Here is a 13069-nt window from a genome sequence, read left to right on the forward strand (position 1 = left end):
CTATATAATATAGATATATATTATATAGATAGATATAATTATATTATATCTATTATTATAGATAAAATTGCTCCTGGGGAAAAAAAAATGTATATCTATATATATATGAATAACCCATCTCCCCAAACAGCTGAATATCACTTCACCACACCACAAAAGCACTCCAAACTGTCTGTGAGGTGCCTTCACAGAAACCAGAAGCTCCAACATTGTGGAGAGTTTAGATTAGGGACATCTAGGGCACATCTACAGTGCACAACGCAGCACTGTGGAGCAGCTGTACAACCAAAACCAATAAAGGAAAATCTGTGCATCCCTGGTCTGCAGCCAGTGAGCTCTCCTGAGAAGCAGGGAAGAGCCCACCTTTAATCATGACCGTATTACTTCCATGACCCAGGTACCTCTGAGCAATGCTACACTGTGCTAGGAAGACAGGTCTTCCTAGCTTCACTGCCTTTACAAAGAACTGGGCTTTGCAGTCCTGATTCCTTTCAAGTGTGGACCTTCCTTATATTTGAGCTGGTTTCTGCCAAACTCAGAGCCTAGCACAGAATTACTCTCAGAAGGCTGTACCCAGAAATAGGGCTTTGCAGGTGTATCGCACAAAGACCATGCGGTTGTCTTGCATATGCCCAGCATGGAAACGCTCCTAAGGCAGACGACGGAGGCTACTTTTCTTCAGACAGAACAAGCCTTGAAATGACCTTCCAGCTTCTGGCCAGCGAGGTATAAGTGAAAGGATATGGAAAAGACTGTTAAACATGGTCGGGTTTGTGACAGCATTGCCCAGGGGACTCACATCATATCAAAGAAGGGCTTTTAGTCCACCATGAAGAGCCCCTTTGACTTTCTAGTGCTGAACACATGCGGAAGAGTCTTGCTAGCACAAGCAGGCAGGTTTGGGAAGAAAGCTGACAGAACAGGAGATCTTTGTGGTGGAATCCTGTCACCACCTGGAAGAGAAATGTCTGAAATATCTCAGCCCTTCCTTGGAAACTCAGCAGAAGGCAGTGTGGCCACTAGAGTCCTGACAGCTATTCATTTCTATAAGCTGAAGCAACTGCTTCAAGGAAAATGACCTTCTATGGAAGAAAACGAGTTCACAAACACAGAACGGCACAAAGAAGGCTTTAATTGCCTTTGAGATTACTTTAATACCAAATGAGGCAAAAGATGCTTGAAATGGAGGGAAGGCGGTTTCCAAAATAAGAAGTCTCACGTTAATTTCACAAGAGGCTCCAGATGTACCACTTGTATCTTTCTATTTCTTGAATTACCAGAAAGGCTTCTAAGTGAGCCCATGCAGAATTTGGCTTTACCCTACAGTCAAGCAAGTGTGTGTACGTGGGGCAGGGGGAGAGGAGGAGTTTTCACTGCCTTACTTGGTTTCCTTTTCTCTCCCAGGGCAATTCAGAGGCAGTCCTCATGGATCTTTTAATAACACATTGCCAACCTTTTCTGCTTATGCTCGAAAGACAGACATCAAGACAGCAGGAACTACTGTCATCGCAGTGATGCAGCACTAGGAAATGCAACTTTCATAAGCCAAGTTGTGAGACAAATGCTTCCAGGCCAGGCTGAGGAGAAGTGTCTTCCCCTTGCTCAGCTGCCCAAAGATAAGGTCTCAGCCTGACAGGATCACCTTAGGTCATCTTCCACATCATTCTCTGGGCACCTGTAATGTGTTTTATCTGCTACGGGTTATTATCCTACTGTTGAAAAAAGAAGTCAGAACATTACATTATCCCATGGTTGACATAAGCTTTAGTTACCTTACATGAAGCAAGGACGGCTTAGCCTCTGTCCATCCAGGGGGAAGGAAAAGGACTTAAGTTCAGAACTGTGGCAGGGGGAGAGCTGCATGAAATGTTATCTTCTAAACTGGATTTGCATGGGAAGCTCCTAGGACAACAACAACAGAAAAAGAAAAAACCCACAAAGTGAAGATTTTCCCATGTCTGACAGGGAATTTTTCAGTAAGAAGTTTCTCCCATTTTTATTCATGTGAAAAAGGACAGTTTCCTGCCTCCCAGATACGTGGTGTCTTAGTGTCAAGAGGAGACAGATACCAGCATATACTGTAAGAGCCCTCTGAAAGGCCTGATCTACCAAACCACAATCACACGGCCATGTCTAGGATCTCTTGGCCTTTGCCTGCTGGTGCCTTGACAAACATCCAACATGATACAATACACAAAGCAAGCTGTAATTTCAGTGGTTGTTGCTAAGCCTTAGCCACCTTCGCAGAGTCAAAGATTTACCTCCACAGACTGTGTTTAAGATCACAGCTTTCTTCATCCACGCTTTTTCCCTGCCCCCCTTAGAGATGTGCCTAATGCTACAGACAAAAACCAAGCCGGAGCATGGAGGATGCTGCCAGCCCGGCGTTAAGAAGAGACGGCCCCAGAACAAGAGCTCTGCAAGGCAGCCACCTTCTGATACATCCCCCTCTCCTCTTCGGCCTTTTGCCCATCATGGTACCTAAGCACTGTAGTGCAGGAGCAAAGCTAGCAGGGGAAAAACTGGTCCAAAATGTCTACGACTAATTCTGGTTTTTCTCCTTCAGTTTTGCATTAGTTATTACATTTTAAGGCCATCCTGTGGTTGAGCGTACATGGAAGCAAGATTACATAATGGAACTGGCTGCTCTCTTCTGTATACTTTCTCACACAGTACTTTTGATTACAGGATAAGCCAAAAATAAGGAGAAAACCAGCAAGCACAGCGATTTTATCCAAGAAGGAGTATAATTTCAATATTATTGATATAGCCCAACATGAACCACACGTTAATTTTCAAGTATGCCAGGACCTGGAATAAAGGATACCAAAAATTAGATTTCCACAGTTCCAGTGCCAGCTGTGCTCCCTCCTGGGAAACATTCATGATGCAATCCAAAACACGTATGTAGATAACACTGGCTCCTACCCCTACGATCCTTCCTGTCCTAGCTAACATGGGCCAGCTGTTACTGCTTAGCAGACAGCCCCACTAGATACTAGATTGGTACTACTTACATGAAAAGGATGAAATAAACTGCCAGCAAAAATGGCATTAAGAAGTCTTTCCTAAGCAACTTGTAATTTACCATTTGAAAAGTGTAATTTCAGCTGCGCTGAATAAGGTGATAAAAGATACCAAAGCATGAACTAAGCCACAGGCCAGTCTCTGCCTCTACATGATACCACTTATGGAGAAGGAGAAATGGAAAACAGAAATCATGCTGTAGCTTACCTGAAAATTCTCTTTTTTAGGTAGCGAGGTCCAGGAATGCCAGAGAAATTAATGACCTTTTGCTGAGTCCCTTGCTGAGCCCTCTGCCCTTTGTTCATCAGACCATACGAGACTGCTCTAAGCTATTCTGCTCTCCTCTCAGCCCGACCAGCTGAGCAATAGCCATTACAAGAGACATTAGGATAAAACTGCACAGGGGCCATCAGAAGAAAACCAGCCTGCCGTTCACCCAAACTCACTCAGCTTCAAGATGCATACTACGATGAACGGTCACTTCTTTCCATGAGCTGTCCCCACCTACACCCACCAAACAACAAAATACACCTTTATCTACGGCTAGTGAAAACCCGGAATTTAACTCTGACACAAAACCAAGGGCAGCCAGCATGAACTTCTTCCAGAAGGGCCTCACTGGGGTGTGGGAGAAAGCACAGACCTGCGGTACGGGCTACAGAACAGGCTCTCAGCATGAACAAGCTCCCTTCTCCTTGAAGAAATCCCCAAACTAAACGCTTCCTCCAAGAAGTAAGTTACTTGAAACCCTTATCCTCACAACCTGTCCTAGCATTGAGCGGCAGCTTGGGAAGCCGATACTCTGTCCTTCCCAGCACAACTCGGCCTCAGCCCCAGCAGGTGATAGCGTGCTCTTCCTGCGCTAAAGCAGACTCCTGAGAGCTGCCATCCCCGCACGGACTGTACTTTGTAGCTGTCCGATTAAAATTTAGCAAAGAAAACGGCTAATAAGTCTTCACAGCTGTCATAGCATCCACTGCAGGAGTAAATTAGAGAGAAATCCTTCTTTAGCTAAGAAGTCAGTCCAATTCCTAGGAGCACTTGAGAATCTCACTCAGAAAATCTGGCAGAATCCACAAATCACAAAATTCTGCATACTGGTCTCTAACCAGAGCTCCATATTAGCAAAATCCTTCTCCGTATCTTCATGTCTGCAGCAGGGTAAAAGTAAGCAAACTAGCTTGTTCTGGAGGTCACCATTTAAACTTGATCCTGCTTGCCACACTTGGTACGTACCATGGAGGTAACGGATCACTGACACTTAGCAGGAAGAGGATGAGGACATTCTTAAGCAGGAACACTGAGTTTCCTTCCTTTGGGATAAACGTGTCAACATGCTTGCTCCCCAGCCAAATGATCTTTCAAAATAGAGGTGGATATCCATCTACAGAAATGTGCACTTATTTCCTTGAAGGAAAACTATCCCCCCTATGCCCTGCATGAGGGGAATTTTTTTTTCCCCCGCAAAAGGGCTTGCCTATTCATATGAAGTCAGGAAAGTTGCCTGGAACATTCCCAGCTGTGGAAGCCCACTCATCTGGGGGCCTGCTGTCATGCACCGGCAGCTCTGCTCCCTCTCCCAAGATACTGGGCAACCTGAAATGCTTTTTCCAGTGTATTGTGTATGCAACTTCAGAATAAAGAAGCATCACGGTCTACCAATTTCATCGTTCAGATACAGCCAGCTGCTCCACCCAATAATCTCTTTCCACAAGCAGTATTCATTAGACTGCTCAGAAATATTCCCATACTTTACAAGCTACCTTAACAGGAGGTAAAATGTAATTTTTACTTCAGCTTGCTATTCCTGCAATTGAAATCAGATGTCAAAGTGAGTGCTACAATGTAATAATTATTACAGTCAGGGACTTAAAATAACTGATTCACAGCTGTGCCAGATTTGACCAAACTGTTCCTTAGACACATTGCTTGACTTGCATCAGTGTCTCCATCTATAAAATGGGCATGCCAACTATTAATTTTTAAGGCTATAAATGGTAATATAATGGTAAATAAATTCAAAGATTTAGTTTTCCCATAAGTAATTACACAATGCTTCTTAAGAACAACAGTATTTGAAGAACAGAGAAAACATAATACACAACAGTCAATGTTGTAAAAAAACCCACCTTATCAACATACAGGGAGCAGCCAGGCTCCATTTTTTTCTGAATTTAATCCAAACAACGTGCACTCTGCCATGCCCTCCGATGCCAGCCATAATACTCAGCATTTATTCATCCACCAGCTGACTCATGTGTGATCTTACAGTACACTATCTCATCAACACATCTACAGACCGAGTCTTTTGCTCTCGCGTTCTTTAATTTAGGCTTTGTTTTTATAGAAGCTGCACAATCTTAAATGCAATTCTACCTCTTTTGGGGTCCATCTAAGCTTCAGCGGAACCACCACGCTGGAGGAGCGCACATCTTGTGAAATGACGTTGTGCTGCAAAATCTAAGGGCAACCAAAGCAAGTCTAGAGACAGGAGGCAGAACTTAGCAAGTCTTCTGTCTTGACAGAGGAAGGGAAAAAAGGTTTATCCTGCTGAGATATCCAGCACAAGAATGAGTGATAAAGCCCGCCAATCCCAACTCGATGGGAATTCTGTGGAATCCAAGCCAGAACAACCTTCTGTTTCACCGAACCTGAATATTAAGCACAGGTGAGTTTCAAAAGCAATCACTTGACTGCATAAGACAGTCTAGTCATATACGGTTCCCACTGATTTTAAGCAGAGCAAGATGACTTTGCAAGATATTTTATACATTTCATATGGACAAAGCTCAGTCCACCCACGTGTACTCATCAACCTCATCTGATTTAATTCTTCTTAAAATGTCTTTTTATATCATATCCTTTTGCTTACCAGTATTGCACTAACATATGATATAGAGCAAATATGCTTTCAGAAGGCAAATGTTACTGCCACACAGACTCGGGCCTGGGTGCATAACTGATCGGCTGGTGAATGGTACTAGAAGAAAAACTGGTTAACTGACTGTTTCTCACTGATGAAGTGGCTCTTATTTTTATATCATTAATAGCTTGATTGATTGCCTAAGAGAAAAGACTTAGCATGAAATTCTTCTCGATAACCTTCAGATTTAGAGGTCTGCCATCTTATGTATTTTACATATTCGATGGTGCTGGAAAAAACAGGAAGTCATTTTGGTCTAACACCTGGCATGAAACTGCAAAGCCAAGCACTTCATGAAATTAAAAGAATAAATCAACTAAGTGGTTGTGGCTCGGTTACATTCTTGATCATTTGGAGATTGCACTGCTCTAGGAAACAGCCCAGCTCCTTGCTTTAATACTGGATATTCTTCAGGGTACAGGGATTAATCCTGTCTGGTCCCCTGGCAATCTGAGGTCAGCGAGAGAGGGGGGAGGGAACACTTTAAATCTGATACTTCTGTTAAAAAATAGCTATGGAGCAGCATGCTCAGGTTTCCATACGAGGACAGGGTTTGTTTTGTGTTAAAGAGCACCCGTTTCTCTGCATAAGTATTACATGCTTATCATGCCAGCTCACAGAAACTGAGGCAACTTTTCCATATCATTTTGAACAATTTCAGTAGCTGAAAATGCTCTCTCCCACAGATGTACCTATTTTAAGTACAACCATCTTTCACATCAGAAAGCAACTAGCTGTTGCTTACAAAACACAAAACTCCTGGAAGTGGGAGGTTTTATTTTTGTTGCTGGTTTCAGTTGAAAATAACACAATTGCTGGAAGAAATGCTCAGTTTATTGCTACACTGGTTGGTCCAGCACATCTCCTGCAGCTTGTAATTTCACAGGCCGGCGAGCACAGCGGGACAGCCCACCCCACGCCTGCCTGCCCCAGGGCAGACCCCAGCGATGCTCTCGCCCTGGCCGGGCGGCTGCTGGCTGTCCCCCGGCTGCAGCAGGGACCATCTCAGATGGGGCAAGGACCAATGGTCCTGTCTTGCATGCCTCTCTGGTGAGCGTGCCGGTCAACACGGCTGAGGGTGGGTGAGCTCAGTGCCACGCAGGGGGACGGAGGGCACTGAGCTGCCCTTTCCATGCTGAGAGGATGCTCAGAGAAAGCATCACTTTGAAGTAGGGAGACCAAAGGGGGAAGATTTAAAAAGGAGTATTTTTCCATAAGAAAGTATTTGCCTGCAAGGCCACAGGGCAAAGACAACAGTTGCACCATCCTGCCAGCAAGAGTTTTGCACACACTCTGAAAGCCGCACAAAGATCCTGCATGTACTCGGTAAATACAGCAAAGCCTTGCCGCCTCCTAGAAAGGCTGTACAGGGCCCTAGTCTTACCTGCCATGACAAAAATAAACCTGTAATGCCATCCCCACGAACTACATTTTTTTCTTCTTTTTGAAAGGTGTGACCTTCCGTTAGTAAATCCAATCTCTTTCCATCATCCCCTGTTTTATAAGAACAGGCAGCAAGGAATACACCGGGGCTTGGCTCGTATGCTCCAGGAAATAATACTGAAATACTCCTGCCAGCCAGCTCCCCAACATCTTGAGGTCCTGGTTCTTTCTTCAAGAGTTTTTAAACTGCACTCGCAGGTGAAAAAAACCTAAGGTCTGCAGGTGATGCATAGATGGTCTGTAAGTTGTTCTGGGACAGGAGAGATCAGTTTAAGCTTCTGGGTCATTTGACCTGCATAATTTAACTCAGCAGCTTTTCCTGAAGTATATTGGAAAAGAAACTCGGTCCCAGATAACACGCAAGCCGATCTCAACATTAGCTAGCAACTGCAAACTGGGTCTGCTTCACCTGACTCAGCCACGCAGCTATACAAAAAAGCAGCTCTGCTGAAACCTAAACATAGTATCAATGACCTGTAAATGGAGAGAAAGTTAAAAAAAGCAACTCAAAACATGCAATAATATCAGCTGCTGGTTTCCTATAAGACATTATGTTACAGGTAAATTGAATCACGCTCCGTCTACAATCAGTGCACGCCTCAGAACAGTAAGTCCTACATCCAGCACAGGGCAGCTGCACCAGTAAAAATTATCCCAGTGATGCGATGCGGCCCTCAGAGGGAGCGTCGAGGTACTGAGGGTAACCTATCTGTATTTCTGTTACCTCTTTGTTTTCAAAGGGAAACAGAAGTGACATGCACTTAATTATGTTATCATTCCAAGCCTAATTAGAGCCACTTAGATGTTAAGTACTATTGAAGCAAATCGCATACAGGAGGATTGAGTTTCCATCTTTTCTTCTGTTACTACCTGCCTGGAAAGTGTCCTCTCTTGTATCTTAATCTATTCTTGCAAGAATAAAAGCCACAACGTTCCTGACAGATTTCTGGTGTTTTGATTGTCTTTTGATGCGGTGGTGGCAACAGCAAGTTGTAATGAAAGTGCTTTGGCCAGGAGACTATTAGGGAACACAACAGAAATCATAGGATCTTCTCCCCTCCCCTTCACCATAGGAAATTTGCAGCAATCCTCCATCTCAAACAGCTTTTGGAATTGATCTGCACGTGTTTCCATAAACTATGTATCATGCCCTTCACATTTTCTTTGGTGAGGTCAGAGCAGAGCATTTGGACAGCCTCAGGCAAGCTGCACGCCGCCATGCACCTTTGCGTTATCTTCTAACATGGACAAAAATCCCAGTCCAGGCGTACATCCTTGCAGACTGCATGGGCCTGCAGACCCCAGGTTCCCCATCTCTGCTACTGACTTTCAACTCTGGTTGGGCCCCAAGCCCCAGATACGACTTTGAAGCCAACGCACTTTATAGATCTTCAGAAAGGCAAGCCTTGATTCTGCCTAACTGGACTGATTCAACACATGCCATGACACAATCCATGATGCCATAAACTGGCCTAAGTTTCAAGTCCAGCTACAAAAAAGAATATTGATACTACCTGGCATATTCAGGAAATTCTTGTTTCTTTGAAAACTTCATTTTTTTTAGGATTTCCCAAATCACCGACAGTTTTCATCCCTGAGAGGACTACCTCCATCAAAAATTTCAGGTTTTGATATAGCTCCCATTTATTTTTATAAACATACAAAGATGAGCACTTTTTCATCTTCCATTGCCAAAAATGCTGAAAGGAATTTTTTAAATGCTTCAGAGTTGTTGCCAGACGGAGAACAACCCATTGGAAATTCTGTCTAAATGATAAATGTTTTTAAACTTACCAAAGGATTAAATCAGTACGGTCTAGCTGAAACTTCAGTTGCAGGGAATGTACTTAGGTCCTTGCAATAAAAATAATTTCTAGTGTGCCAGGGGTGAGTTGTAAACATACTTGGCTGGAGGAGCAATTTTCTGTTCCCATGTACCATATTCTCTGAAGCGGTACCTGTAATCTGGTCAGGAACAAGATCCTGAAGAACTTGTTAGCTTCACTGATAACTTCAATCCTGTGCCATCAGCAGGTCTCAGCTGCTCACTTCTATTCAAAGGCATTAAGGCACTGAGTGGTTATAAGGGCCATGCAGCAGGGGCTTCCTTCACTTCCCAGTCTTAGGGAAATGTAAGTGCTCCTCCTCCTATGTTGTTTACAGGGTTTCACCTTCTCCTCTTCCCTCCTCTCCTCCTTCTCTGCTGCACCATATAAGCATGCCAACCTTTTCCTTAGGTCTGCTCCCAAGATCCACAGACTTTTGCAGATTAAGTCCATCACCTCGTTATTCACACCATCACATTCTCCTAGCAAATAAACTCTTAAAAAAACCCTGCTTGAATGTAAAAAAAAGAATATTTCAAGCTGATCCATCAAAATCCACATGCAGCCCAAACCAAACCCAACCCAACCTCTTCTCAAAGGTCACAGCAAATAACTCCCAGAAAGAAATAATGACAAGACACAATTTCAGCCTTCTGCCCAGCCCGGGCTACTCCGCAGAGTCCTCCTGCCTTGTGGTGCACCCAGCCTGGCCACCGGGAGGGGGTCACCGCGGGCACCGCAGAGTGACCAGCCACCACCTGAACTCAGCACGGCAATTCAGGGAGATGGGGAAAGCGAGAAACGGAGGGGGAAGGGGGGCTGCTTGCTTCTTTTAAGGATTTTAGCACTGCCCCCAGAACCATATAGATGAAAAAAGTGCATCTGGAAAACATCTTGTAAAACACTACATGGAAATTACAGCAAAATTAGTATTAACAGCATCGCCTCCATTCTTTTATTACAGCTCCTAAAAATCCTGTGGCCTGCTTCCAGAGCTCAGAGAACCAGCTCAGCTATGAAATAGTGATAATCCAGTAAGACACGAGTGTGCCATGCTTCAGAGACCCTTTCGTACAAGAGAAATTTAAATGCTTCCCTCTCATAACCCATCTGCCCACCATGGTGAAAGAGAGCTAAGATGGAAAGGGGCCTGCTCTGCTGATGTGAAGGATCTATTCTCTCTGAGAGATGATTAAATGCTAATTAATAGTGATGAACCTAAAGAATAACATTACGCAAATAAAAACGGCCTTATAGAAACTGTCATCTGCTCCCTACAGTCACCTCTGGAGTCTTGTTTTTTATTCTAAAGAGTCAGTCACCTAGGTTGGCAAGACACTGAGGTCAACAGGATTTTCACCCACAAATTTGGTAGATGCAGAACAGCCTCGGTACTACAGTAAAGCTAGCGTCTCTGTAACAAGTATCATTGGACTTAAGAAGCACATGAAAGACTGAAGATGTTTCTGCAAGCTCACATGCACAAAGAGCCTGTCTAGATATTCATCTATTATCTCACTGGCACATAAATTTGTAGGACAGTTGCAACAACCGAAGACACGATGATAAAAATCCAGAGATGGAGACAACTAACGGTACCAGGTAACCTAATTTACCTCCCTGACAGCACAGGGAATTGATAAATAGTCACATAATCAGAGATAAAATCAGATTCTTGGATCCATTTTAAATTCCCTTGGTTTACCTACGATAATTGCCTCCATTTCCTTGACGAGCAAGGCTGGTATGAACCAGCATCCAAGAAAAAGGACCCTACTGCCTTCTTGACGGAAAAGTGCTAACAAGGCCTCCCCAGCACCCTTCCCTAGAATTTGTATTTACACTGTTTAGGCCACACAACAGGTTGCTTAGAGCAGGAGTGAACGCTAAACAGCCAAAGTGTTTACTACACACAGAGCAGTACTCCACCACACCCCTATCCCATCACCTGTGAAAGAGCAAGGACTTCTGCCACTGCTTGTTTATGAATGCATCCTATGTCTTCCCAAATATAATGGAAACACTTCAAGTCACCCACTGCCCCTCTTCACCAGTCCAAACTGACCTGTTAATGTGAAAAACTTACCATCCCCAAACTAGAGAACTGTCCAGATACAAACTCCAAGGTCAAGATGTAGCATAGTTACACAAACAGCAAGAAAAGAAGGAGCGTTCAACCAACAGCAAAGTCAATCGCTCCCTTAAATGAGGTGCACAATGCTAATCTGTACCATACACACACAATTTTCAGAACGTGAATGGGCATCAGCAATGCAAAAACTACACCGACTTGCCAACTCTGCTCCAAAATACGCGAGCCGACTACACTCGTAAAACCAATTCCCTGCCAAGGAGGAGAACAGCGCGAGATCCTCGCGATGTCTGAAGGCACAACCGACGCCACACGGCAGCTTTCCCCCCGCGCCTTCCCACCCACGGGTGACCCCGGGGGACACGCGGGGACCGCCCCCGCACCTCCTCCCAGCACACCGGAGAGAAACAGCCCAGCGCTCGTGACGGAGCGCAAGCAGAAGTCACGGCTTTATCTTCTCTGTTTACTCGTACTTACCCGAGCTGTCATGCTGGCATGGCTCTCCTCCGTTAGGACTGTCGTCAAGGGGGTTTTATACCACAGCTGCGATAAAAACAAAAAAAAGCCCACCAAAAAACCCGCAAAAGGAAGCCCAGTCGGGTAAGTAGCCCAACAGGGAATTTAGGAAGCTGACTCTGGGGAGCTATGTTTTTAAACAGCATCTAGCTTTTTTTTTTTTTTAATTCAGTTATTTATTTAGCCAACAGAATTCACCTTGGGCTACGCTCACAAGAAAACACCACTATCTTTAATCTTTCAGGTATGTCATTATGAGAACAGAATGGGAAACAACGGACTTAAGGAGGCAACTGCATGAGGCTTGTGCCTAAGCAATGGAGCACTTCAAATCCATCATGACGGGGATATTGTGCATTTTTGAGAGTGTAATTTTCCTGGATTTCAGGTAACTTAAGCATGAACAATAACATTTCTTTGCAAAAATATAGTAACTATGACTTTGCAGTCAATGGAACCACCAAAAGATATAGCAATCTAAGCCACGTGGGAAAGCTAAAAGATTTGTCAAAATATTTCCTTTAAAACTGTCTTCTAACAGATATTAACAAAATTTAAAAGAAAAAACATAAGCACGGTAAGTAAGAGATATTAAAAAGACCAGACACATGCAGAAACCAACACACAAGCACTGGAAAAAAGTTCTAGGGTGAAAAACAGTAGTTTCAGCAACCCAGCTGGACATTCACAGCAAAGATGACTAATGCCACTAGTAACTCAAAGGGACATGCAAATTTAATCCCATATTATAATGCATGGCTCGAACGGCTGCATTTGAAGATGGGTCAGCAGTTCAGCCATAAATTTGTGCTACGGAGCAGGCCATCGCGCTTGCTCTTTGTCTTGGGCATTTCCCAGAAAACGGCTTTGTGAGCTCCCAAAATGGTGGGCGAATGCCACCTCTGCTGTACCACTGCGGCCTGAGGACCAGGAGCTGCCCACCCTGACGCCGCAGCCGCTCCCAGCCCCCCGCCACCGACCTCCTTTTCGAGGAAGCCTGAGAGAAGAGGGAGATGGGGGGGCCACTTCTCCGAAGCAAACACCGGCTCTCCCCACGCCCCCTGTGCCAGAGGGGGCCTGAGCCCCTCATCCTTCACAGAGCCATCTTCTGACCACCTGAGCCCTCCACGCCGGTGACACCGCATTCCCGCGGCACCAGAGGAACTGGCTAAAAGAAGACGAATGATACGGAAACAGGCAATTTCAAGCTGTTTTAAAACCACAGTGCCGGCTGGGGGGTCC

At 44.6% G+C, this 13069-nt stretch overlaps 1 protein-coding gene across 1 annotated transcript in view; it reads right to left on the minus strand.

Moving 5' to 3' along the window:
• TSPAN7 (tetraspanin 7) overlaps nt 1–4194 on the minus strand; it is a 90642-nt gene extending 86448 nt beyond the window's left edge. The window contains exon 1 of the mRNA XM_019473046.1: nt 4126–4194. The gene's annotated coding sequence lies outside the window, so the exon portion shown is untranslated. The remainder of the gene's footprint in view (nt 1–4125) is intronic.
• Between the last annotated feature and the right edge of the window lie 8875 nt (nt 4195–13069).

This window comes from Aptenodytes forsteri, unplaced genomic scaffold, assembly GCF_000699145.1.
Source record: "Aptenodytes forsteri isolate BGI_AS27 unplaced genomic scaffold, ASM69914v1 Scaffold2, whole genome shotgun sequence".
Taxonomy (NCBI): domain Eukaryota; kingdom Metazoa; phylum Chordata; class Aves; order Sphenisciformes; family Spheniscidae; genus Aptenodytes; species Aptenodytes forsteri.